Source organism: Sciurus carolinensis, chromosome 9, assembly GCF_902686445.1.
Source record: "Sciurus carolinensis chromosome 9, mSciCar1.2, whole genome shotgun sequence".
NCBI classification, from domain to species: domain Eukaryota; kingdom Metazoa; phylum Chordata; class Mammalia; order Rodentia; family Sciuridae; genus Sciurus; species Sciurus carolinensis.
In genome coordinates, this window is record NC_062221.1 from 17,749,055 (window position 1) to 17,772,798 (window position 23,744).

General features: G+C 36.9%; 1 protein-coding gene across 4 annotated transcripts in view; it reads left to right on the forward strand.

The window, feature by feature from the left end:
• The window catches only part of Pik3cb (phosphatidylinositol-4,5-bisphosphate 3-kinase catalytic subunit beta), a 135,251-nt gene that overhangs the window by 6,127 nt on the left and 105,380 nt on the right, over positions 1–23,744 (forward strand). Inside the window, exons 2-3 of one of the 4 annotated variants that reach the window (XM_047564808.1) lie at positions 2,022–2,099; positions 16,010–16,114. The exons of 1 other annotated variant lie outside the window; for it this stretch is intronic. The gene's annotated coding sequence lies outside the window, so the exon portion shown is untranslated. The remainder of the gene's footprint in view (positions 1–2,021; positions 2,100–16,009; positions 16,115–23,744) is intronic. 2 more of the 4 variants (XM_047564810.1, XM_047564807.1) reach the window with 2 other exon arrangements.

Genomic DNA, 23,744 nt, shown 5'->3' on the forward strand with positions numbered 1-23,744 from the left:
GAATATTTAGCAGATAACCTGAGGTTTTTAGTTGGGAGTAGTTTACTTCTGAAATCAAGGATGCTGGGCTGGGGATATAACTCAGTTGGTATGCACAAGGCCATGGGTTCAATCCCTAGCAACACATACACACACACACAAAAGCTGAGATCTAGGATACTAATCTGGACAGTTCCCTATATTTTTCTATAGGGGACTAGGTATAGGGGATATAGAGCTAGATATGCAACTCCAAATCCTTTCTGGTGTAAATCCACGGACTGCAACATCCCTGACCCTGTAGTTTGGTTTCTCTAGTGCTCCAACCACTGGGGAGACCACCAGGCAAGTGCTCATTTGCCTTCAAGGGAAATGTGATCCTGATTATCCCTGCCTACAACAGGAGGATTATGTGGATTAAAAGAAATCCATGGGTAATCCAAAAGCTTTATTTTAAACTACGGTTTAACCACATTCCTGACCACAATTTGTCCTTGCATTTCTAATGACTAATTTATAATATTTACTAATCGTACATTTCTAATCAAAATTTATAATATTAACTAATCGTACTCCTATTATTTAGAAGTATTGGCAGCTGTGAAGTAGAGATAGAGGAAGGGGTGTAAGGTGTTAGATGATCAACCACATTGCCCACATAATTTGGTGCTGCTTGGGTGGTTTCACTGCAATGCTTGTTAGACCTTGAAGACCTGAATTCCATGAATTCCTTACCTGCTGAGCCACTGGAAGGAATTTGAAGTGACTGTCAACAGAGGTCAAACTCCATTTTGACATATTGTACTTTACTTGTTAAATGATTGAGCTTTTGTGATCTAAATAATCAGTATTTCAGATTATCAGAATTATAATTTCAACACAATTTGGAGTTTTTTAAAATTACAGTTTATTTAAATAGCCTAAGGCCTGCCATTTGAAATAGGAGAGATGCTCAGTTTTTGTATCTAGCTCACTACTATCTCCAGTTACTTAAACATGATAACACAGTAATTAATTTCTACTAAGTTGTTGAAATATTTCATTTTATTCCTTTGTGTTCATGCGTGTGCATGTGTACACATGGTACTGGGGACCCAACCCAAGGCCTCAAGCATTCAAGGCAAGTGGAGATACCATTGGGCCACACCCCCAGGCCCATAAAATTATGTATTCTTGAACTATTGATTTAGTATAGGTCTTCTATTTAGATACTATTAAATTGAGCATTTTCCTCATTTTATAAACTATTGCAAATTGCTGCTGTTATATAAACAAAAATGTATTTAATTAAAAGATGTCTTTGCTGGGTACAGTGGTGCACACCTATAATCCCAGTGACTTGGGAGGCTAAAACAGGTTTGAGGCTAACCTCAGGAATTTAGCAAGGTCCTAAGCAACTCAGTGAGACCCTGTCTTAAAGTAAAACATAAAAAGGGGTAGGGATGTGTGCTCAATGATAGAGCATATCTGGGTTCAATCCCCAGAACAAAAAATAAAAAATAAAAATAAAGCATGCTTTTTGTGGTTGCATATTTTAAAATGTTAGGTTCCAGTAGGTGATATTCCCCTTAATTGAGATTCATTCTATAGAACTATTTTGTATTGTTTTGAGTACTGGAGATTTAACCTAGAGGCACTTTACCACTGAGCCACATCCCCAGCCCTTTTAATTTTTTATTTTTGATACAAAAATCAAAAATAAACTTTCATTAAGTTTTTTAGAGCCTTGCTATGTTGCTGAGACTGCCCTAGAACTTGCAATTCTTTTGCCTCAGCCTCCAGGGTCACTGGAATTATAGGCATGCGCCATTGTGTTCAGCTTAGTTTTCTTAATTCTTGCAGTACTACCCAACACACATTGTATTATTAATATTTTTTCTAACAGAGGAGATTTTGGGTTTTGGATCCTCGTTCTGCCTGTAAGAAGCGCCTACTGTTCTTGTTATACGATGGATCAGTAATTATACTTGTCTACTTTTAATTGCCATGTGTTCATCATTTTCATGGCCTAAGCTAATCATGTGTTATATATTCCTTTATAGCTCCACAGTATTTTCCAACTAGCAAAATTATTTCACCTAAACTTAGGAAGAATTCACTGTTCTCTCCTTGAGTCCCAGGTAATTAGTATTGAATTTGTGATTTATTTAATTGTTATTTTTTGTATATTGTTACCAGCTTCCTTTTGTGGCCATTTACCTTTTAAAGCTGTGGGTTGTCAATATATCTTCTTAGAAAAGCTATTAGAAAAAAACATTTATTAGGAAAATTCCCCAGAGTATCTTACTATATATAAAATCAGGCAGACTAACAATGGCAAACATTTATTGGGTACTTACTTATGTGGTAGGCTATGCTAAGTGCTCTCTGTAACTATTTTCATAACAACTCTCTAAGGAAGGTATTAATGATATCCCCCCTTAAGAGATAGGGAAACTGGCTGCATATAGTGGTACATGCCTGTAAGCCCAGCTACTCCATGGCTGAAGCAGGAGTATCACAAGTTCAAGGCTAGCCTCAGCAACTTATTAAGATCCTGTCTCAAAATAAAAAGGGTTTGAGGTATAGCTCAGAGATAGAATACTCCTGGGTTTGATCCCTTGTACTATAGGAAAAAAAGTGAGAGTGAGAGTGAAAGAGAGAGAGAGAGAGAGAAAGGAGCACACTGAAGTTACAGGAAGTTAACATGCCAAATGGCACAGAACTTTTAAGTGGTAGAGTCAGATTTCAAACCTCGGTTTGTCTAACTCTAAAATTTATGCTTTCGATTGATTATCTCATACTTTATGTCTTAAGTTCTGAAGGTTGAAAAGGACTACATATGGGCTGGGGTTGTGGCCCAGTGGCAGAGCACTTGCCTAGCATGTTTGAAGCACTGGGTTTGATTCCCAGCACCACATATACATAAATAAAAGACAAAGGTCCATCAACAACTAAAAAAATAAATAAATAAATAAAATAAAGTGTTTTGTTTCCTGGTATAATAATCACCACCTTCATTTTATAATACCTGTGTATTTAGAAACTAGAAACAATTTTCCAGTCAGATAATCAACTTTTAACTTACTTTTTTTATTTTTTTGGGTACCGGGGATTGAACTCAGGAGTACTTGACCACTGAGCCATATCCCCAGCCCTGTTTTGTATTTTATTTAGAGACAAGGTCTCACTGTTTTGCTTAGCACCTTGGTTTTGCTGAGGCTGGTTTTAAACTCATGATCCTCCTGTCTCAGCTTCCTGAGTTGCTGGGTTTACAGGTGTGTATCACCACACCCTGCTAATTTACTTTTTAAGTAAGTTAAAAAGTGTGGATTGAACCCAGGAACACTCTTACACTGAGCTACATCTCTACCCTTTTTTATTTTTTATTTTGAGACAGCAGAATCTTGCTAAGTTGCTCAGGCTGGCTTTGAACTTGAGATCCTCCTGCCTCAACTTCCTGAGTTGCTGGGATTACAGATGTGCACCTACCTCCACACTTGGCCAGAAAAGAACTCTATAATGAGTGTGCCTCTTTCCATAGGCAAATTGGTCTTCAGTTGAGTGTGCTTAAATTGGGACAGTGTCACTTTTCCCTCTCATGAGTTTGAGTTATTCCTCTTGACAAGAATATCAGTGACTCATAGATGTTAGTTACCTAGTTCTTAAATATTACTTCCACATTTTAAAAATGTGTTCTTTTATAAAAGTAAAAAAGCAAGCACTTAGAACAAGAAAATCCTATCTTGTCTGATCCGTGTAATTATTTTGAGGTATCCACTAATTTTGAATTCATAAATAAAGTAATGGTTTCTATATATGAGGATCATAGTTATAAAATTATGTATGTTATGTGTTCCTTACTAGGCATGGAGATTTAAAGCTGCTAAATACTATCAATTTTGGAAAGCAAACTATTTAACCATCTGGAGCAGTCTATAGCAGTTTGCCACTTGACTAAGTATACTAAGTATGGCACCTGATTTCAGTAAAAGAAAAAAAAATATTTTTGTGGCACTGGGGATTGACCTCCCACTGAGCTGCATCTTCAGCCCTTTTTACTTTATTTTCAGGCAGAGTTATCATTAAATTGCCCATGCTGCTCTTGAACTTGTGATCTTCCTGCTTTAGCCTCTGGGATTTTAGGTGTGTACCACCTCGTCCAGCAGGAACAGAGAATATTTTTGTATTTTCATTTTAATATACAGTTCATTATGTGTGGATATGTGTATAATGGATGTATACATTGACTTGTGTGGTTAATTTTAGTTTAACAGATCTTTATTTTGTGTGTTTTATGTCAAACATTCAAAATGGACAGTCCTTGTCTCCATGGAGCTTTTGGTCTGTGCAGTGGTTCTCAAAGAATGATCCCTGAACCAGTAGGATCAATAATATCAAATGGGAATTTACTAGAAATACAAATTTCTGACCTTCATCCTAGACCTTAAATTAGAAATTCTGTGGGGTGGAACCCAGCAATTTCTTTGAGAATCCTCCAATGATTCTGATAACTTGCTGAATAAAATTTGAGAATCACTGGTCTAGTTGTAGATATGTATAAATGAAATAGTCCCCAAAATAAATTTACTTTAGTTATGATGGTAGCTATGAATGAAAAGTACTTGGTATAATGAGAAAATAGAGCAGAAAATCCTGATTTGGTCTGCAGGCTTAGGGAAGGTTTCCCAGAGAAGGTGATGTTTGAATTGAGTTGTTTATGATGAATGAGCTGGGTCAGTGGTTCTCATCTGGGGTTGGGACAGACCTTTGGGGGTCATTTCAGAAATAGGAGGCAGGATAGTTTTGGTTGTCATAATGATTGGGGGATGTATAGCTTTTAATATGCAGAGTCCAGTTTTGTTAGCCTTAGTAAGGTGAAGGACAGTACTGCAAAGCAAAGACTTGTGTGTTAGTCTTGATACTGAGCTAAAATACCTGTATGTCAGCCATTTATTATTGTGGCAAAATACCTGAGAAAATAAACTTTTATGTAGCAAAGGTTTATTTTAGCTCAGAGTTTTGGAAGTTTTTGTCAGTGACCCATTGACCCTGGTGCTTTGGGCCTATGAAAGCACATTGTGTTAGGAGCGTGCTAGGAGTGTGTGGCAAAGGAAGTATTCACTTTATGGTGGAGAGGAAGCTAAAAAAGAGAAAGAGGAGGAGCTAGGTTTCCAATATTCCCTTCAAGGGCATACTCTAAATGACTCGACTTCCTTGTAACAGGAACCACCTTCTAAAAGTTCTACCACCTTCCTGTAGAGCCACTGACTGGGGACTGAGTTTTCAACACATGGGTCCTTTGTGGGATGTTCAAATCCAAACTCTAGTAACTTGATGGGTGTCCTGCAGGACCTTCCATTCTTATATCATATAGATGAATACCTGTTTGCTTATATCAGCCTCTAACAGTGGATCTCGAGTCTGGCTGCACATTAGAATCAGAGAGCTTTTAAAGATGCTGAGAAGCTGGGTATGGTGGCATGTACCTGTAATCCCAGGTACTCAGAAGGCTGAGGTGGGAGGATTGCAGGTTTGTAGCCAGCCTCAACAATTTGTTGAGGCCCTGTCTCAAAATAAAAATAAAAGGGGCTGGAGTTTTAGCTTAGTGAAGTGTTGGGGTCAGTCAATCCCCAGTACCACAAAACAACAACAAGATAACCAGGCTGTCCCCAAAGAAATTACCTCAATGTGTAACATAGGTTGAGAGCCATTGACCTAGACCTAACTTGATTTTATGTATAAACAAAATACTTTGGGGCATAGTTTTAATAGGTAGTCAATTTTCCAAGAATGTAACTGCTTAATAAATGTAAGGAAAATTATGTGATCATGCTTTGATTTGTTTAGAACTTTACCAAGAGTTACTTTTCTAAAATTTTTGTCACCAGTTGCATATGCTGGTAGTGCTATTTAATCACCAAGATGACATGTGTATCTGTTGATCCATGTAGCTGTCACATTTAGAAACTAAGTATTGATGCAAGCATTTGATTACCATTGTATTACTTCTAATGTCGTTGTACTGGAACATTTACCATTAGCATATATATTATTTTGTAATAAATTCATATTCCTTTTATTTGTCCTTTTATTATAGTTAGAACTCTACATAACATATACGTAAATGTAATTATTTAAAGTTATGTTTAGCTTGTATTAAGTATAAATTTTATTTCAAATGGTTAAGGGGATGTTAGGAAATATTATTTTAAAAAGGGAGCAATGGGCCTAACATGGCTAAGAACTCCTAGCATAGGTGAAGGGCTGGCTACACATTGGGCGGCAGCCTGGCATTTTGGAGTAACTACATGGAGGCCATGCATAGCCTGAGAGGAGGGAGGCAGAGACATGTATAAGATAAGGTATATGTAGAATGAGCCAAGTAGGGAGTGAATACTCACAGTAGAATCACAGTGAGATGTGTCTCAAATTGCAGTCTGAAAGCACTGGCATTTGTAGTCCCATGAAGTATGTTTTCTTAGATTCCAGATGTTAAGTTTAGAGAGAAAAGTCCTGGACACCAGCTATCAAATTTGTATATCAGTGCATACTTGTCCGTGTAGCTGTCAGTCAGTTGTCTAGATGACTATTAGCCAGCCACTTGGCTCAGTCATAACTTGTGTTATTTAAAAAAAGCTTAAAACAGAGTTAGTGCTGTCAAAACACAGTCAAATCAATCATAACCAAAATACCAATTTACTTAGACTTCTGAGAATCATAACATGGCAAAACACACATCACAATAATAGTCCATATTCTATTTTTACCAGATGTACCTGTAATATTCTTGATACCACCACCAGTCCAGCATCACATTGTATATTTGGTGTTAACTTTCTATGATTTCCTTTAAATTTGAAGCAGTTTCTTTACTTTTCTAGGCAAGCAAGCACTCTACCACTGAGCTATCCCCAGCCCTCTTTGTCTTTCTTTGTATTTAATAATTGTGATGTATTTGGAGAGTGCAGGTTAATTTATGTAATAGAATGTCCCTCAATTTGTGTTTGTCTATTCTTTATGATTTGATCCAGGTTATACATTTTTGGCAGGAACACCACAGAAGTAATGCTGAATGCCCCTCAGTATACACATGATGGTAGTTCATTTCATTATTGGCCATTTTGATCACTTAAGATCATGTTGGTCCAGTTTCTCTACTCGAAGTTATTAGTTTTTGCTTTGGTGATTAGTAAGTATTGTACTTTTGTGGGAAGATGCTTTCAAACTTTTCAACAATTTTACCATCTATTGATTTATCTCCCCTCACCCCAGTACTGGTGATTGCACGTAGAGGTACTTTGTCACTGAGCTACATTCCTTTGTTTTAAGACAGATCTTTGAACTTATGATACTTCTGCCTTAGCCTCCCAATTAGCTGGGATTACAGGCATGTGCCACTGAGCCCAGATATTGATTTATGTTTTACCTTTTTTACTCGAATCAATTGTTATTGTCATGGTTGCAAAGTGGTGATAAGCTTTTGAAGGCTAACAAAAAGCAAAACGGGCATCTTTAGTATTCAACTAACAAATAGAAAAAAAATAGTTCCTACCTGAACATTAAAATAATTGGTACAGCCACTCTGGAAGGCAGAAAACTTGGAATGGACCTGCCACTGGTCTGACCCAGCTATCCCACTCCTTGGTTTATACCCAAAGGACTTAAAATTGGCATACTTCAGTAACACAACCACATCAATGTTTATAGCAACTCAATTCACAATAACTAGATTTTGGAACTATCCTAGATACCCTTCAATAGCTGAATGGATAAAGAAGCTGTGGTATGGAATATTATTCCATACAGACAATGGAATATTATTCAGCCATAAAGAAGAATAAAATTATGGCATTTGCAGGTAAATGGATGGAGTTGGAGAATATCATGCTAAGTGAAATAAGCCAATCCCAAAAAACTAAAGGCCGAATGTTTTCTCTGATAAGTGGATACTGATTCATAATGGGGGCGGGGTTGGGTAAGAGAAGAATGGAGGAGCTTTGGATTGTTTAGAGGGAAATGAGGGGAGGGATGGGGAGGGAATGGGAGAAGGGAAGACAGTGGAATAAGACAAATAACATTACCCTATGTACATGTATGAATACATGAATAGTGTGAATCTACAGTGTGTACAACCATAGAAATGAAAGTTGTACCCCATTTGTGTAATGAATCAAAATGCATTCTGTAAGTAAAAATAGAGTAAAAAAACAATAATATAAAGCCAAGTCAGAAAAGGCAAGGGTTAAAATGCAAAGAAAAGAATAATTATTAGCATATAAATAAGTTGAGTCCTTCCAAAAATGTAATTAGAAAATTTTTTTTGTTTGTTTGTTTTTTTGTGTTGCTGGATATTGAACCCAGGAGCCTGTGTATGCTAGGCAAGCATTCTACCAGTGAGCCACACTCCCAACCCAAACTGTAGTTGTTTTTTTTTTTTTTTTTTTTTTTTTTTTTTTTGGTGGTGCTGGGGATTGAACCCAGGGCCTTGTGCATGCGAGGTAAGCACTCTACCAACTGAGCTACATCCCCAGCCCCAAACTGTAGTTTTTTTAAAAGAGAAAAATATTGAACTAAACAATAATTTCCAGGAAGTTAAGATTTGTTTATAAATTACAAAGGATAAAAGCATGTTTGAGAGTCAAAAGGCAGACAGCATTTTAAATTCTAATATAGTCTGTCTTACCTATTTTTCCTCTCATGGATCGTGATTTTTGGTGGTGTCTGAAAGCTCATAACCAAATACAAGGTGACCTAGATTTTCTCCTAGATGTTTTATTGTTTTGTTTTACATCAGAAATTTTGAGTTTCTTTTAACTAAGATTTTTACTATTAGGTGGATGTGGTGGCATCTGCCTGTAATTCCAGCATCTTGGGAGCTAAGGCAGGAGGATCATGTGTTCAAAGCCAGCCTCAGCAACAGCAAGACGTTAAGCAACTCAGTGAGACCCTGTCTCTAAATAAAATACAAAATAGGACTGAGTATGTGGCTCAGTGGTTCAGTGCCCCTGAGTTCAATCCCTGGTACCCCACCAAAAAAAAAAAAAAAAAAAAAGATTTTTACTATTGTCAATAAGTAATATATTTTGGCTTTTTAAAAACTCCTTTAATTTCTTGGATAGGACATAGATGCCAGTCATAAGGTTAACAGAAAAATTTTCTCCTAAATACTTTATAGTTTTTGTTTTATATCAGAGATATATATTTTTTTCTTCCTTGTGTTTTCTTTATTTTTTAATTTTTTTGTTATTGAGGATTGAACTCAGGGGTGCTGTATCCCTGAGCTACATCTCCATTCTTTTTTATTTCTTTTGAGATAGGGTCTTACCGAGTCATCCAGGCTGGCTGCCTCCCTCAGCCTCCTTAGTCGCTGGATTACAGGCATGAGCCACCAAATCTGACTTCTGAGTTTCTTTGAACTGAGATTTTCATTATTGTCAACAAGTAATATATTTTTGCTTTTTTTTCTTCTTTAATTTCTCAGATAGGATATAGATGCCAGTCATGAGTTTCATAGTTAGAAAAGGAAATAGTGAAATGAAATTTTGGAACTTTTTGAGGGATGAATAAGAAACTGTTAACTTTGAATTGCAAAACCATATGATATATGGAGAAAATAAATTCATCTTTTCCCAGCCCTCAGTTTGATTGAGGGAATAAGATGTATATTATAAGAAATCAGCCCTAGAGGCAACATATAATATAATGCTTAATCATTAAGAAAAATAAAATTATGAGGAGATCTAAGTCAGTGTGAGCTGAACTAGTAAGGGAAGGATCCTGAAAGTCAGACTTGAATTAGGATTTTTCTTCATAGCATTGTTATGATTGTGTGAGCCTTGTTCTGAGAGTATGTTAAAGTCTTTGCATTGTGCCCTGTTTACAAGTTGTGGTGACAGTGAAAAATGTCATGATCTTAACTACTACTAAAAGTTTAGATGACTAACTTGCTTTTACAATACATGATAGAAGCTGAGAAAATTATTTTAATCACTGTTACATTCTAAAATATTTACAATAGCTTATTTTCCATGATAGACCAAGAAATTTGTCAAGTTATTTGATTTATCTGAAAATGGCTTGGCATGGTAGCACACCTTGTAATCCCAGTGGCCCTGGAGGCTGAGGCAGAAGGATTGCAAATTCAAAGCCAGCCTTAGCAAAGTGAGGCACTAAGCAACTCAGGGAGACCCTATCTCTACATAAAATACAAAATGAAACTGAGAATGTGGCTCAGTGGTTGGTTACGTGTCCCTGAGTTCAATCCCCAGTTACTCCCCCCGCCCCCCGCAAAAAAGAAAATGTATTAACAGTATTATCTTGTTTATTACTAACAATAATTGAATACTTTTTTTTTTCCTTTGGTATTAGGGATTGAACCCAGGGATGCTTTACCACCGAACATATCCCCAGCCACCTTTTTATTTTTTATTTTGAGACAGGGTCTTACTGAGTTCTGAGGCTGGTCTTGAACTTGTGATCCTCCTGCCTCAGATTCCAAAGTTAATGGGGTTATGGGCATGTACCAGCACAACTGGCACTAATTGAATGCTTTGCCAATAAGGTATGAACCACCAGTGAACTGTGGTCGAAATTTAGACTTTGGATTGCCACATTTTTTCTGCTGAGAGTTAGGGGCTTTCCTTGGTACATGTACTGCAGAGACTTCCTGAATATCATGACAGAGAGCCTCTGCATTTTACAGTTGAGAATGGAGACCCAGAAGAGACCATTAACTCTAATGCATAAAGGCTGCAGTGGCCTCCCTAGAACTGAAGGAGCTGAGTGTAGAATCTTCCTTCCACACCTGAGAATCTTCTCATCCTCTTATTGTGACACGTTGACCTAGTCTCACTGAGGTCCTTTACTGCAAAAGGATTTATTTTCATTGTCACAAGTGCTTCTTCAGCTGCCTAATGATCAAATCTAGATATGTTGGTTGAGCATCAGGGTACTAGTCTAGGTATATTAAACGAGAAAGACAGATGTGTCCTGTCTTCAGTGATGTCAGGGTTTACCTGGGTTGTGAAGGTGGGGCTTATTTACACAAGTGTAAGGAGGCATTGATGTGAAGGCAAATGCAATTAAAGACGGGAACTTTTTGTATGTGTGTACGCTCAGTGTTGGGGGTCAAACCTAAGGCCTCGTGTATGCTAGGCAGGTGCTCTGTCACTGAGCTACACCCCCATCTCCATTTAAAAGGATTCTTATTTGATGAAATTTCAAACACACATGAATTTGATAAACTGAGGATACTTGTTTATATTCTTAGTCAACAGTAAGCAGCACTCTCTTTACCTTGACACTACTTCCCCTCCCCCACCTTAAAAAAAAAACAGTAGTGTAATTATCTCCTAACAAGGTATATATTTTTTGTTTAGTCAGAAGACATATCAGTAGGTGTAGTTTAAAGTGATTTTTAGGATCTACTTTCCCTGTCCCCTCAGGGCTTAACTTTGAAAATGTTCCATCTAATGTTGTCATACCAGATCTGAATATATTCTTTATTCTATCTACTTCTAGCATTGCTATCAATTTATCATAAGACTTATACTTTTCTGTTAAAGAATTTTTCCATGCTTCATTCACGTATATCTTTAATATTAGAGTTTGTGGATGTTTTCCTATATTTATCATTTATTAATGGAACATTTATTGAAAGAATATGTGTTTTAAGCTGTGTGAGACACTGGGGATGCAAAGTTGAAGAAGGCTCATGAACTTTAAGGAAATTTAAGACAGACAAATTAACAGATAATTCTAATAAGGTGTGGAAAGAACAAATAATAGAGTCTCGTCAGGTTATTGTGGGAATACTGAACAGAATAGTGGTTAATTCTCAAAGTATGGCATCCCAGGTCCCTAAACTCCTTCTTAAGGGATCTTTAAGCTCAAAACTAACTTCAGAACAATGTTAAGATACTATTTGTCCTTTTTGTTGTTCTCATTCTCTCACAAGTATACAGTGGAGTTTTCCAGCAGCAGTAAGACTTGTGATATCTCAACAGATGATAATCTAGTTGTCTTCTATTAAGCAGACATTATAAAAATGTAAAATGCTGTCACTCTTCTCACTAAATGATTTGTTTTGAAAATATATCTTCTAAAAATAAAATGTTAGTCAGATGTGGTGGTACATGCCTAAAATCCCAGCAACTCAGGAGGCTGAGGCAGGAGGATCACAAGGTTGAGGCCTGTTTCAGCAATTTAGTGAGGTACTGAGCAACTTAGCAAGACCCTGTCTTAAAAAATAAAAGGGCTAGGGATGTGGTTCAGTGGGTAAGCACCCCTTAATGAAATTTCTGGTACTAATGAATGAATGAATAAAGTTAAAAAAATGATTTTTTTTTTTTTTTTTTGCATACTGGGGTTGTCAACCCAGGGGTGCTATACCACTGAACAACACACCCCAGCCATTTTCATTTCATTTTAATGATCTTTCTCCAGGTTGCTGAAGCTGACCCCACACTTGCCATCCTCCTGCCTCAGCCTCCCAAGTAGCTGAAATTACAGGCATGTGCCACAATGCCCAGATTAAAAAAAAAAATTATTTTTATATCAAAATTTAGAGTTGGGGGTGGTTGCCCATACCTGCAATTCCATCTGCTCATAAGTCTGAAACAGGAACATAGTTTAAGGACAGCCTAGGAAAATTAGTGAGGCCCTGTATCAAAATTAAAAAAAAGAAATGGGGAGTCAGACATGGTAGCACATACCTGTAATCCTAGTGATTTAGGAGGCTGAGGCAGGAGAATCACAAATTCAAAGCCAGCCTCAACAGCAAGACTGTCTCAAAAATGAAAACACTGGGGATATAGCTTAGTGAAGCATCTCTGGTTCAATCCCTAGTGTCAAGAAAAGGAGGGGGGATGAGGATGTAACTGTGTAATAGAGTGCCCTGGGTTCAGTCCCTGGGTGTGTGTGTGGGGTGAGGCAGGGGAGCCCTCATGAATGGAATTGGTGATTTTATGTAAAAGACTGGAAGGAACTAGCCAAGCCCTTCTGACCCTTCCCTCCTCTCTGCCATGAGAGTATACTTTAGAGGGCGCCATCTTTGAGAACAGGCCTTCACATGGACACCAAACCTGATAGTGTCTTCATCTTGGACTTCCCAGCATCCAGAACTGTTAGGAATAAATTTTTGTCACTTATAAATTACCCAGCCCTGCATATTTTGTTATAACAGTGCAAGTGAACTTAGATAATAGTGTTTCCATATGATGTAGCAATTCTACTCTAAAGTATATACCTAAGAGAATTAAAATATATGTTGCTTATCCCCAGGGTTGCAAAAACCCCTGTGTATTGTTCACTGATCCCAAAGAATTTGAAGGACTCAGTAGAGAACGGTTTGTGTGTTTTATTACTCATGTGCACCTCTGGCAGTAGCCCCAACAATGTGGAGGGCACACTGCATCTACAAGCAGGGGGGATTTATAAACAAGATAGATTACATGCCAGCTGCACATACAAATTCCTTCAGATGTTTTATGAACACATTTCTTTACTTCATAACCAAGGTCTTTCTGCTTTGATCCCAATCTGAAGATTGGGGATGAGGGAAAAGGCCAGTGTCTCTATTCCCTAGCCATAGTAACATATTCTTTGAACTCACCACCAGGACCAACAAATCTTCCTAGACACTGACCAGTGTTAAACCCCAACATATGTCCTTATAAAAAGTTGAACATGGCCAGGAATGGTGGCATGCTTGCAATCCCAGAAACTTGGGAGGCTGATGCAGGAGGATTGCAAGGACAGCCATGACAATTTATCAAGACCCTGTCTTAAAAAATGAAAAAAGGGCTGGGGCAGGGCACTGTGCCACATGCCTATAATCCCAGCAGCTCCGGAGGCTGAGGCAGGAGGATCGTGGGTTCAAAGCCAGCCTCAGCAAAAGCGAGGTGCCAAGCAACTCAGTGAGACCCTGTCTCTAAGTAAAATACCAAAATAAAACTGGGGATGTGGTTCAGTAGTCAAGTACCCCTGAGTTCAATCCCCAGTACCTAAATAAACAAAGGAACTGGGAATGTAACTCAGTGGTAGAACATCCCTGTTCAACCCCCAGTACTACAAATTCACCATTTTTGCTTTTTTTTAAAATTGGGTATTGAACCCAGGGTTACTGAGTAACCTACTGCTGAGATATATCCCCAGCCCATTTTATTTAATTAATTTATTTATTTATTTATTTTATATTTTATTTTGAGACACAATCTTGCTCAATTGCTTAGGGCCTCACCAAGTTGCTTAGGCTGGTCTTGAGGTTGTGATCTTCCTGCCTCAGCCTTCCAAGTCACTGGAATTATGAGTGTGCCACCATGTCCAGCTATAAAAAATAAAAACTTGTACATGGATGTACATAGCAACACTATTCATAATATTCAGTGGAAACAACCCAAATGTCTGCCAATAAATGGAAACACAAAAGGTGGCTTATTCATACAATTGAATATTATTCAGCTATTAAAAAATGATGTTCTAATATGTGCCACAACATGGATGAACCTTGAAAACATGCTAAAGTATATGGGATTTCTTCTGCCGCCTCACCCCAAGTGAAAATTTTATTTTATCTTGGTACCATAACTGAGATTTGATTCTTTTGTCAATTTTCAGTCAGTAACAATTTACTACATATAGCTTTTGCCAGTTTTATTTTATGTCGGCTATGTTTAACAAGTCTTGTCCTGAGTCAGGCTTTAGAATTAAGTTTTAAATTGGAGAATGATGTGATGTAGGTGTCTGAAATTTCAAGTTCAGTCCTTCTGTATTTTTCTAATTATTTTATGTTCCAAATATTTACTCTGCTATGCTATTTGATGGTCAAAGAGCAATGGATGTTTTCAGAGTAAAAACTTTAGGAACAAAGATATTAGGTTAGCTTTATGAGAACTAATCATTCATCGACATCTACTCTTTCATCTACCCATCCGTCCACATAGCCATTCACGAAAGCATGCATCCATCCCTGTACACAGTCATTAATCTACTCAAGGGATTGTCAACCAGGGGTGGTTTTACTGTTAGGGGACATTAGGAAATATCTGGACACATTTTTTGACTGTCATAAATGGGGAAATGCTACTGGCATCTCATGAGTTAAGAACAGAGATGCTGTCAAATGTCCTTCCAGAAACACATAGGACAGCCCCACCAACAAATAAGTGACTTAAAATGTCAGTATTACCAGGCTTGAGAACCCCTGTTTTGCCACATCCAATCACTTAACACCTGTCCATCTAAATGTTTTTAGAGCACCTATCACAATGTTTCTTAGTCATGACTGCAAGTCAGAATCAACTGTGGAGCATGCAAAACATACAAGTGCCCTGATATCATTATTTTATATTCACACTTTTATTTTTATTTTATTTTTTGGAGGGAATGAACTCAGGGCTTCACAAATGCTAGTAAAATGCTCTACCACTGAGCTTTATACTTAATCCCGAATGTTAAGATTTTTGTAATCAGAAACTATTGAAGTATATGGGGTTCCACTTCAGGGTGATGAAAATGTTCTAAAATTGATTGTGGTTAGGATTGCACAGCTCTGTGCATATACTAAAACCAACTCACATATACACTTCAAGAGGGTGATATAATTTGGTTTGTGTTCTAATTTTGCATATGATAATTCATATGCTTGTAAAATTTACCCATTTTTATATATTCCAGAATATTTATGACTTTTATCAGATATGACTTGCAAATATTTTCTCCCATTTTATCCTTTTCAGTACTGGGGATTGAACCTAGGGCCTGAAATATGATAGGCAAGCAATCTACCATGGATCTATATTCCCAGTCCTTTTTATTTTATTTTGAGATAGGGTCATATTGAATTGCTCAGAACGACCTCGAATTTGTGCTCCTTTTGCCTCTGCCTCCTAAGTAGCTGGGATTATGGGCAGGTATGTGTCATAATGTCTGGCTTTTCAACCTGTATTTAAAATGGGTAGAGTTGTAAAGGAATTAAATATCATAGAAAGTGTAAAATTTTAATTATGTCCATTTAGATTAATATTTTTTGTTCAACCTTTCTTTGTAGTGTATCTTCTAATCTAAAAAAGTCATACATGAAAACTTCACTTTTAAAAAATTCGTAATGCTGTCTATTTTCCTAAAAGAATGAAACGGGGACTATCATTTTGAGGTAAGTGTCAATTTTATATTTTTAATTTCTTTTATTATTTTTCCATAAGTTAAATGAAGAAGGAAAATGTGAATATTGGTTAGATTCTAAGTCTTTATTTGGCGGGGAGAGTACTGAGGATTGAATCCAGGGTCAATCAACCACTGAGCCACATCCCCAACCCTATTTTGTATTTTATTAGAGACCAGGTCTCACTGAGTTGCTGTTCTTCTTTTTCTAAGACTTTGAGTTATAATGTTAGGTCATTTAGTTGTTGACTTTTTATTCTTTTCTTGAATGCAATGAATTTTTTCTTTTCTTGAATGCTCCATGCAATGAATTTTCCTCTTAGTATTGCTTTCATAGTGTCCTAGAGATTTTGATATGTTGCATCGTTGTTCTCATTTACCTCTAAGGATTTTTTTTTATCTCCTCCCTGATGTTTTCTGTTATCCGTGCTTCATTCAATAGCATATTATTTAGTCTCCAGGTGTTGGAGTAATTTGTTTTTTATTTTTTTATTGATTTCTAATTTCATTCCATTATGATTTGATAGAAAACAAGGTAGTGTCTCTTTTTTTACATTTACTAAGGGCTGCTTTGGGGCATAACATGTGGTCTATTTTCAAGAAGGTTCCATGTGCAGCTGAGAAGAAAGTGAATTCACTTGTTGATGGATGGAATATTCTATATATGTCTGTTAAGTCTAAGTTATTGATAGTGTTATTGAGTTCTGTGGTTTCTTTTTTAGTTCTTGTTTGTAAGATCTATCCAGTGGTGAGAGAGGTGTGTTAAAGTCACCTAGTAATTATTGTGTTGTGGTCTATTTGATTCCTGGAATTGAGAAGGATTTGTTTGATGTGCATGGATGTGCTGTTGTTTGGGGCATGAATATTTATGATTGTTATGTCTTCCTGACTTATGGTTCCCTTTAGCAGTATGAAATGTCCTTCCTTATTCCTTCTCACTAACTTTGGCCTGAAGTCCACTTTATCTGATAAAAGGATGGAAACTCCCACTTTTTTACTAAATCCGTGAACATAGTATATTTTTTCCCATCCTTTCACCTTTAGTCTGTGGATGTCTTTTTTTATGAGTCTCTTGAAGGCAGCTTATTACTGGGCCTTTCTTTTTCATTCAATTTGCCAGTCTGTGTCTTTTGATTGATGAGTTTACACGATTAACATTCAGGGTTCTTATTGAGCTATGATTTGTATTCCCAGTCTTTTGACTTATTTTTGGTTTTAAACTTGACCTGGATTCTCCTTTGATTGGTTTTTCCTTTAAGGTAGTTCCTCCCTTTGCTGACCTACATTGTTGTTTCTCATTTCCTCCTCATGGAATATTTTGAGAATATTCTGTAGCACAGGCTTTCTGTTTGTAAATTCTTTTAACTTTTGTTTATCATAGAAGGATTTTATTTTGTCTTCAAATCTGAAGGTTAGTTTTGCTGGGTATAGGATTCTTGGTTGGCAGTCATGTTCTTTCAGAACTTGAAATATGTTGTTACAAACCCTTCTAGCTTTTAGAGTCTGAACTGAGAAATCTGCTGATATCCATATTGGTTTCCCCTAAGTTGTAAACTGATGCTTTTCTCTTGCAGCCTTCAAAATTATATCTTTATTTTGTATGTTAGGCATTTTTATTATAATGTGCCTTGGTGTGGATCTATTGTGATTTTGTGCATTTGGTGTTCTGTAAGCCTCTTGTATTTGATTTTCCATTTCATTCTTCAGGTTTGGGAAATTTTCTGATATTATTTCATTGAATAGGTTGTTCATTCCTTTGGTTTGTATCTCTGTGCCTTCCTCAATCCCAATAATTCTTAAATTTGGTCTTTTCATGATGTCCCATAGTTCTTGGAGATTCTGTTCATGATTTCTTATCATCTTCTCTGTTTGGTCAACTTTATTTTCAAGATCAAATATTTTGTCTTCATTGTCTGAGGTTCTGTCTTCCAAGTGGTCTAATCTGTTGGTGATGCTTTCCATTGAGTTTTTTATTTGGTTTATTGTTTCCTTCATTTCAAGGATTTCCATTTGTTGTTTTTTTTTTTTTTTTTTTTTTTTGAGAGTCTCTTTCTCTTTGAAATGATCTTTTCCTTCCTGCAGTTGCTGTTTCAACTGCTTATTGGAGTGATCATTCATTGCCTGCATTTGCTCTCTTATCTCATCCTTTGCTTCACAAATCATTTTAATAATGTATATTCTGAACTCCTTTTCTGACATTTCTCCTACCATGCTGTCACTGGATTCTATTAATATAGAATCTAGGTTTATTTGGATCATTTTCTTCCCTTATTTTTTCCTTTTTTTTTTAATTTGTTTTTATTGTAAACAAATGGGATACATGTTTCTGTTTGTACATGGAGTAACAGCATACCATTTGCATATTCATACATTTGCATAGAGTAGTGATGTTTGATTCATTCTGTTATTTTTTCCTTTCCCCCCACCCCTCCCACCTCTCTTTTCCCTCTATACAGTCCCTCCTTCCTCCATGCTTGCCCCCCTCCCACTCCCCATTATGTGTCATCATCCACTTATCAGTGAGATCATTCGTCTTTTGGATTTTTGAGATTGGCTTATCTCACTTAACATGATATTCTCCAATTTCATCCATTTGCCTGCAAATGCCATAATTTTATTATTCTTTATAGCTGAGTAATATTCCATTGTATATTTATACCACAGTTTCTTTATCCATCCTAATTTTTTCATATTGTTCACGTATCTTCCCCTCTAGCAGTGCAGATCTGGGGTAATGCAGTTTCCCCCCATAGGGGAGCATTCAACCACTGAGCCACATCCCCAGCCTTATTTTGTATTTTATTTAGAGATAGGGTCTCACTGATTTGCTTAGCGGCTTACTTTTGCTGAGATTGACTTTGAACTCTCCATCCTCTTGCCTCAGCCTCCTGAACCTCTGGAATTATAGGCATGCACCACCACATCCGGCCCAAGCTCTTTTTTTATATTTTATTTAGAGACAAGGCCTCACTAAGTTGCTGAGGCTGACTTTGAACTCATGTTCCTCCTGCCTCAGTCTCTCAAGTTGCTGGGATTAAAGGCATGTGCCACCATGCCCAGGCCCAGTGATATGTTTTAACTTGCAAAAGTTTTATTTAAAAATGTCTTATCATGTTCTATGAACTCTCTGAAGAAACAGTGGGATAGTTTAAACTTGCCTTCCATTTACTAGTTCCTCTTCCTCTGGTTCTTTTTCTTGCCCTGGGGTTCTTTTTCATTAATATGTATTGGATGTTTATGTAGTTAGAAATAATGTTCATAAAGATGATATTGTAGAGTGCCTACAGTTTCTGGTCCTTTGATAATACGATGTGCTTTTTGCTTTTACTCAGAAAATAACTGTGGTCAGATTATCATACAGTCTTGTCATAGACAGTAAGGATATTGTGAAAGAAATTCTGCTGTCTGCATAGCATGACCTTTCAAAACTGTTTTTTTTTTTTTTTTCCTGCAAGCATCTCAGCCTTTTGACTGCCACATGATAGAGGAAGTAGTACATAAAGGGCAATATAAATGGCTGCCTTATTGTTCTCAGTACAGTTTTCCAAAATAAAAGCATGTTTAGTAGTACCATAAGTACATAAGTATTAACTATAGAATTATGTGGAAGATTACTAGTCTTTTTTTTTTTTTGCTTGTTTTATTTTTGTTTTATGGTGCCAAAGTCAAATGCAGGGCCTTACACATGCATTACAAGTGCTTTACCACTGAGCTACATGCCCAACCCTAAGAGTACTAGTTTTCTGCATAATATAGTATGCGTGTGTGTGTATGTATTTTGTGTTTTGTTTTTGTTTTTGCATTTCTTGGAATTTAACCCAGAGCCTTGTTATGCCCAGCAAACACTGCCACTGAGCTATATATTCCCAGTTTTTTTATGTTTTGTTTTGAGACAGGGTTTCACTAAGTTTTTGAGGGTCTGGCTAAGTTGCTGAGACTGGCCTAGAATTTGGAATTTTCCTGCCTCAACCTCCTGAGTTGCTGGGGTTATAGGCATTGTGTTACCATATCTAGCTTTTTTATATTCATTTTCACAGTGGAACTTATAAAAATCTCCAGTTCCATTTTGCCCTTATTCTTTGTCTCTCTGTGTTCTAGACCTAATAACCTTTGAATTCCTCAAGTCAGTACTATTTCTCAGATTTTTGCATATGTTCTTTCTCATTACCTATCTTATTTAATCTCTTCCTTTAAATAGAATTCATATGCATTGTGCCCCTATAATTGTTTGTGAAAATAACAAAAATTCTAGCAGAAGATGCTAAGAAGAAACTTAACGAGATTCTTTCTCAAAATTAAAAAGGGCTGGGGATGTAGCTCAGTGTAGAGTACCCCCCCCCACCAAAAAAAAAAAAAAAAGGCTTAGCAATACAGATGTCTACTTACTCATGGAGAATTATGGTGTATGGTCCTCCTTGGTGGGTGTTTTTCTGCCATTCCCCCCCCTCCAATCTTGTGACTGTCATCTTCTGTGACCAATGGAAGAGGAATGAGATGGTGCAGGTTGCACACTCCATTTCTTTCTTTTCTTTTTTTTTTCTTTCTTTCATTTTTTTTTTTTTTGGTACTGGGGATTGAACCCAGACGTACTTTGTCAGTGAGCCACATCCCAGCCTTTTTTGAAACAGGGTCTCACTAAGTTACTTAGGGCATTGCTGATTTGCTGAGACTGTCCTTGACATTGTGATTCTCCTGCCTCAGCCTCCAGAGTCGCTAGGATTTTAGGAGTGTGCCACCATACTGGGCTGCACACCACATTTCTTAAAAACCCTAACTTGAAGTAGCATGGGTCATTTCCACCCCACATTCCAGTGAAGAGAATTTAGTACGAGGTTACTTCTAACTGCCCAAGAAGTTGGAATGAGTAGTTTGCCAAGTGCTCAAGCCACAGTTCTTTAACTGTGGAAAAAGAAAGCAGTCTCTGCCAGAGTGACCTTGCTATAGTGATCATGTTTCTGTAGGTCTCAGTTTCAAATGTATAAGATAAGTGATTTACACTCTGAGCCTTATAATGCACACATTCTTCCTTAATGATTAAATTTAAAAGACACAACCAGGTGCTGTGGCGCATGCATATAATCCCAGCGGTTTGGGAGGCTGAGGCAGAAGGATCACAAATTCAGAGCCAGCCTCAGCAACTTAGTGAGATTCTAAGCAACTTAGCAAGACCCTGTCTCTAAATAAAAAAATAAAAAGGACTGGTGATATAGTTCAGTGGTAAAGCACATCTGAGTTCAATCTCCAGTACCAAAAAAATAAAAATAATAGATTTAAAATTTCACAGGGAAAGTGTTTCTATTCACTGTGTTCCAGTTCAGATTTGAATGAGATCTATGGGTCTCACTGAACTTGCAATCCTTGAACTTGCAGTCTTCCTGCAACTGCAACTGGGGTTGGGATTACAGGCATGCAGCATCACGCCTGGCTCTTAAAACGGTTTTGTGTCTAAAATTGAGTAGACCAAAGTCAGGTAATGGAAGTTTGATTTTTTTTTTTTTTTTTAATAAAGACATTTTAGAAACTCATATACACTGTCTTTTTCTTTGGAAATGACAGCAGCTTTTAAAGAGTAGAGTAATAATTCTTAGTTTTTATAAGTTAGTTTTCATTCTATGCAAATTTCAGTAGAATTTGGACTGAGTAATTCTAACTTCAGAGATTTTCTTGTTTGGTGGTATGCTGAAGGTATTTGTGTATTAGAAGGAAAATACATTTTTTTTTTTTTTTTTAATTAAACTGGGGTTTGAACCCAAGGTCTTGTGCATCCTAGGCAAGTGCTCTAGCATTGAGTTACATCACTAATCCTTTAAAAATTTTTATTTTGACACAGGGTCTTGCTACATCACCCAGGCTGACCTCATACTTACAATCCTCCTGCCTTAGCCTTTACAGTAGCTGGTAATACAGGCTTATGTCGCTGCACTTGGCTAAAGAAAATATTTCTTATAAGAATTCCTATTGAACTGGGCATGGTGGTGCATACCCATAATCCCAGTGGCTCAGGAGGCTGAGGCAGTGGCATAACAAGTTCAAAGCCAGCCTCAGCAATTTAGTGAGGCCCTAAGCAACTTAGTGAGACCCTGTCTCAAAATTTTTTTTAAAAAAGGGATGGGAATGTGTCTCAGTGGTTAAGTGCTCCTGGGTTCAATCTCTAGTATCAAAAAAAAAAAAAAAAAAAGAATTGTTGTTGAGTAAAATATATTAGGCACATGTATTGTGCATTTTTTTAAAAAAAGAAGCAATTAACTTTTGACTGTACTAATTACATAATTTGATCTCAATCTCAGATCATGCTGCAGTTTGTTGTTTTAACAGACACCCTAAAACATAGTCATGTAAAATATCCATTTTGTTTGACTTGGCTCTGAGGTCAGGGGTTTATACAGGGCACAGCAGGATTGGTTCCTCTTTGGCCCATGATGTCTGGGGCCTTAATGGAAGAAACTTGAAGTCTAGATGAAATCAAGAAGACCTTTTCACTCAGAAAGCTGGCTGTTGGTGTTGGCAGTCAGCTGGGATTGGTCAAAACACCTATTCGTGGCCTTTCTGTGTGTCCTGATCCTTACTGGGTGGTAGCTGCTGTTTAAGAGAGAGCATTCTCATAAGTGATTGTCTTAAGAATGCAAAGGGAAGTTGCAGCTTCTTAATCCTAGACCTAGAAATTTATAGAGCATTGTCTCGGTTGTATGCTCCTGGCTAAGTAGTTACAGAGCCCTATTCAAGGAGATGGAGCATGCATTTCACTCATGTAGGGAAGAGTGCAGAAGTAGTTTGGGACTATGTTTAAAAGCATGCCAGGTGTTTTGTTTTTTTGTTTTGTTTTGTTTTTTTAGTGCTAGGGATTGAACCCAGAACCTTGCACATGCTAGGCAACCACTCTGCCACTGAACCACACCCCCAGCCCCAGCCCAGCTCTTTATTATATTCCTACAAGTCTTTTTGAGCTACGTTTAATACTGTTAGCTATTTTTAGATTTTTTAAAGCTTTTTTCATTACTAATGTTTTTTCATCTAATAGATTTTTATTCCTTTGAGAGTATCCCTGCAGTTTCCAGATGGGATCAGTTTTAAAGCTAAAAAGTAAAGTCAAGTAAGTGTAAAGTGAACTTGAAATGATAACTCTTGCTTCAAGAAAAAAAAAAATCAAGAGAAAAAAGTATAAATTGGTTTTAATAGCTATATTCAATCTGGAAACATTTTAAATTGTTTAGCTTTTATAATAGTGGTATGAAATCGATGCTAATGTTATTTTCTAGTTTATTTGTCTTCTTAGTCAACAGTTCATTTGTGAAAATGAGCAGTGTGGGTGGTAAGAATGAGTAAAAAGAAGACCTTACTCCCCAACAAGGCAACATTTGACATGATGTTTTAAGAATTAGAAGGAGACACAAAAATTATGTTGTTTTTAAAAGAATTCTCTATTTGAGGTTTTGAAACAAAAATATGATTTATTAAACTGTAGTGTAATGCTATAAATTAAACACAGGGTATAATCCAAAAGCTAAATTTAAAGCATAAATATAAATACAGATTGTTGGGGATGCTAGACATAGGGATAAGAGATGAATTATTAGACTCCATGTAATTCAGCACTCATCTCATTATGCCCAAGTCATAGGCTA